The following is a 5,150-nucleotide window of genomic DNA, read 5'->3' as shown; positions in this document are numbered from 1 at the left end:
GGGGGGGGGGCTACACCTGGAGGCTATCTCGCTTATTACTCGACCGAATTTTACCACATTTCACACATATAACAAGCATAGTAAGGAGTCTTAAAATCCGCAATCAAATTTGAGAAAAAAGTTTCGTTTCCATGGATACGCCGCCATATTGGATTTTATTGACATGTCTTACGTAATGAATACCGCATTTATCGCTGATGGAAATTGATTGGGGTTTTTTTTGCATGCGTGTTCACAAACATTAGATCTAAAAATGTGTCTGTTGTTTTTTTCCTAATCGAATTAGAAAATTTTTAATGAATTTTTTCCTGAGGTAGCATTCAAGTTTGCGAAAAATCCGTGAAAATCCACACTCCAGACACCACCAACAAAAATCTATTCCATATATCAAAAATTCAACTGACGAATTTTTAGTATTACCTCTTCTCTTCATTCTGTGAAAATTTTATGAAGATTGGATGAAAAATGGTGGAGTTATTCAAAAATGTATAGAGGAAAGTCGTATTTTGAGAAAACGGCCGATAAAGAAAAATAAAATACTGACTTTATGAGGAAATGGCGGTTACAAACAGGTTCGGTACGGGGGGAAATACGGTTTTTGGGGGGTTCTTATGCGATGAAATAGTTGTAGGAGAGGTTGAGGAAGCTAAAAATGCCTACAACTCAAATTCCATGATTTTGAGCCGAATTTTGATTTTGGGGGTGAACCCCCCCCCCCCCCCCCCCCCCCCCCCCCTTAATTCTTAAACCTTCTCCCTGTTCCGTCAGTCGACGCCACGCATGGTTGTCCCTGGCCACATCCTCTAGCCTTTTTGTTTGTTTGTTGTAGATGTAAGTAAGTGTTTTACGGCGCTCGCAACTGCATAAGGGCGCGCGGGACACATAAAACATTTTCAGTTGGTAGGACATTTTGAATTTTGCCCAGGTGGCGGCCGAAGCCTACTCTTGTCAATTTTGGACTTCAGGGATCTTTAAAGTGCGCAACTTGCACACAGAACCTTCGAGATTTTTCACCCTTGTCCGAGAACGCTAGGTGTAGATATTTCCTACCAGAAGACCAGGGGTGTGGCTGAAAGACAGCAGTAAGAAGGAGCCAAGGAGTAGCAGTCGAAAGGCTGCAGAAAGAGTCAGGAGCCCAGAGGAGTGGGCAAAGGAGGTACGGGTGGGGCAGAAAGTGGAGACGAAAGCGGACGACAGAACATTGCAAGAGAGCAGGAAAGGAGGTGAAGGGGAGACAAGTTTAGAGAAGAATTTTCTTTTCCGTCGCTACCCGGTCTTCTTCTTCTTCCTCCTCGTTCTCGATGACAGCAGCTAGACAGTCAGTCCGATGTCGCGCACAAACTGTGCAGTTCGCTTCAACTTTCAACTCTGTGAGACTGCCATAGAGCTTTCTCTCAAGGGGAGCCATATTCTGCCACGTCTGTGTATGAAGGGTGGTGTAGCGCGAGCAGTGCTGAAGGATAATATGGTTGGCATCCTCTTGGTCGTGTCCACATTCACAGATCGCTGACTCTCCCACTTTTAATTTGATGTGCATGTGGCGTTTGAGTTTGTAGTGGCCACAACGGAGTCTAAAGATTGTAACCTGGTCTGCTCTTTTTAGTATGTAGTAGGGGTGTGGGACCTTTTCCATCTGTTTCTTAAGGCTGATCTTATTAGTGTTTTTGACTCTGAGAGATCCATGCCATCTTCAATCTGGGTCATTTTGGCTCCTTCTTTGGCTAAGTCGTCTGCTTTTTTATTTCCTTGAGTGCCACAGTGACCTGGTATCCACTGCAAGGTTGTGTTGGCTTGGGAGTTTAGATCACATAGGAGTGAAAGGAGTTGTCGTACTTGAGCTGTTTGTGGCTTTTGGAGAGCTTGTGGGCAGAATTGTGAGGATGACGGTGTTGGCTTTAGATTTTTGGTGATTCAAGAGAATGGTGGCTGCTTTTTCGAGTGCTGATGTTTCTGCTTTGTAATTGGAAGATAGCGATCCAGTGGGGATGGAATGGCTTTCTGTTGCCCCATCTGTCCACTCTATGTAGATACCTCCACCGCTGTTTCTGACTGCATCAGTTGCTGATCCATCTGTGTAAATTCGATTCCCCCGGTTGCTTGGGAAGTTTCTGTCCAGGTAGTCGAGCGTCAGTGACTTGAGTATTGGAGGAGGGACTTCAGATTTGGTGCCAAGCTTTTCTAGGTCCTCTTGAATTTGAGGGGGGAGGGTGATTAGTTTGAAGGGCGTGGACTTGACACGGGTCTAGTGGGGTTGGAGATTCTTCAAGAGAAATTTCGAGTCCAGAGCCGGAGTGTCTGGCCATATGGAGGAAGCTTGTTCTTTTTAAGCGTTTACTCTGGCTTTTTGAAGATATATCCTACATTGGTTGGGTTGGCATTCTTTTTACCTTTTCCTGATTAGCAATCGCTTTCAGACGCGCAGTCGTTCAGGGGTTCTGGCCCCGTTAGTGTTTCCATGACAAGAATGGCCGTGGATCTCATTGCTCCCGTGATGATCCGCAGATTTTGATTCTGGATTTTCGTTACTTTGTGGAAGTAGCCTAGCTGTCTGACGCTGTTCCCCACGCTGCGATACCATATTCCAGGACTGGGCGGACATATCCAACATAGGCTCCACTTTCTAAGCCGTGCTGTTGTTCCGTTACCTTTACTTCTGCACCTCTTTATTTGGGCTTGCCACGTTAGTCTTGGATCAAACGTCACACCCAAATAGGTGGGATTTGACTCGTGTTGTAGAGTGTTTCCATCGAGATGCAAGTTTACCTTTCGGGGTTTTGGTGAGAGGCTGAATGTTGTGTACGTGGTCTTGTTCTTGTTGATCTTCCGTCCTCACTCTTCTGTTGTTACGTGTGCTTTGGAGTCGCACCTGGGCTGTTCCTACTGATTCTGCCGAACATAAAAGAGTGATGTCATCTGCGTACTCCGCTGCTGTCACTTTCTAGGTGATGGTGGTTGAAATGTCGTTGAGCTCTTCGGACCAGTTTGGAACATAGTCCCTTCTAGCTCCTCTGGGGATGGACTCTTTTGCCGCTTGCAATATGGCCTGTGTGAACTGTTCGTGTTTGAGGTTTTGGCATGAATTTTAGTTGTATATACATCTGTAAGAGATGCAAATTTGGTCCAGTCTGCCTTCTTGTGGTTCCATCTGGGCAAGGTACTAGTTGATACGGTGAGGGGAGGGACTTGGCTGGTGATTAAGATGGGTTTGTGGTCACTAGTTGCAAGTTGTTCTATGACTTGTTTTGTTGATCCTCTGCTGATGTTGTTGCTGGGTGAGACGTGGTTTTCCAAGCTCTGGAGAAGAAAGTGGGCTGATCGTCTGGTTTGTTGAGCAGGTGTAGCTTTGTGAAAGCTTGCCAGTCTTCTATTTCTTCTCCTTTGGCATCTAGGTCTCTGTATCCTCAGCTTGGAGAATAACTGTTGAAGTCACCAAGTACTAAGCAATCTTCTGCTGGAATGTCCATCCCTTGAAACGTGAGTGCTTTTTGAGGAGGTGCATAGCAGTTGTAGACTGTTACAATCCGGTCTGGGAGTTTGAGCTCGACTCCTATGATTTCTGACTCACCTGTATCTTGCACCCTGATTTCTTTCGCCGGGATGGAGTTGGCGACTAGGGTGAGCACTCCTCCTTTAGGTGCGTAGTTCCTATCCTTTCTAAAGGTTTGGTAGCCTCTGATTTTAAACCTCATTGCTGAAGTAAGGTGCGTCTCTTGCAGACAGACTATATCAATCCTTTCTCTGATGAGGTCGTCTTTTAGGGCATCTTTCTTGTTGTAAATTCCTTCGCAGTTCCATTGGAAGGTTTTTAGAGGTCTCTGCTGACTCTCTGGGGATGATTGGCCAGTCGTCGTTTCCCGCTGATCTCTTCTCTTGGCTCCCCTGGAAGAGACAGAGGTACCCCCAGTAGCTTAGGGTGGGCCCCTTCGAGGCAGTGGGCCCGGCACTTCATCCGCCGGGCGGGATTCCACACATGAAACACCACATCGAAAATCATGTTTGGATCCTGTCATCATAATGAGACTTGCGTGAGGCGGTTTGGGCTAGCCAGACTATCGGCACCTTTCGGTCCACCTCTCCGTCTTCTGCGTGCTTTTGTGTCTGGGAGTGCTCCCATATCCTATAACTTTCCTGAGTTTGCCTGATAGGCAGCAGGGGTTTTTGATCAGAGTTTTCCTTCTCCTAGATGAACTGCCATCCCTGGCTATCGAGTCCCATCTAACCGGGGTGTGGGGATATCGCGCCCCAGTCTCGCTAGCGAGTCTTTCACCGGGCACTTAGGGTATTTTACATTGAGTAGAAGTGGGTCGGGAGGATATAAATAGACTCACTGCTTCGTCGGCAGAAGGTGCAACCCCTTCAAAGGCGGAGTGTCTTGGAGAGATCCGAAGGAAATATTACAAATGCAAGAAATTGCAAGACATTTTTTCCGTCGTTGGTCCCAGCAAAATTTTGAATTTTATGAAGGCCATTGGCCTTTATGGCAAATTGTAAAATGAAAACGTACTATTTAAAATTTTTATTGTTTATAAGAGTTGTTTTAAATTGCAAATATATTTACACTGAATTTTAATATTTTAGCATTTTAGCATTTTAGAGTCAATTAGTTAACCAATCGTGCAGTGAACTTTTGCGAAAGTAAACAACTTGTGTTTCGCGCGCTCATATGACCTTAGCAGTTGCGAGCGCCGTAAAACCCTATACAACTACTAAGGAGTGCCCGACTTGGCTCCAAGAACGCGCCATCCAGGAATACAAGGCGCGAAACGGCTGGTCCTTCCAGGAGGCCTGTAAGGTTGTCTGCCCGCCAATCACAACCCCAGTCATTGGCCGGTCGTATTCAAAGGCAGCCCAGGAGGTCACAAGGTCGGCAAGTAATTCTACTGCCGACCTCCCAAAGCCCGCGGTCAACAGGCAAGTCTCTGTGCCTAAGAAGAAAAAGCCCGCTACTATCCCTGTGGTAACCCCCTTTGAGGTGCCACTCTCTAACCGCTATGGGGTTCTAGGGGAGGACGGGGAGGACTCTTCCTCTGACCCCTCTTCTTCCCCTCACCCCTCTTCTATCATTTCTTCTTCTTCTTCTCCTTCTTCTTCCACCTCACAGCCCATCCCTCTGATGGAGTGTGAGGTGGGCCTTCTCCCCTCCCCCCAGC

This window comes from Aplysia californica, unplaced genomic scaffold (assembly GCF_000002075.1).
Source record: "Aplysia californica isolate F4 #8 unplaced genomic scaffold, AplCal3.0 scaffold00325, whole genome shotgun sequence".
Classification (NCBI taxonomy): domain Eukaryota; kingdom Metazoa; phylum Mollusca; class Gastropoda; order Aplysiida; family Aplysiidae; genus Aplysia; species Aplysia californica.
Note: the sequence above shows the minus strand (reverse complement) of the source record.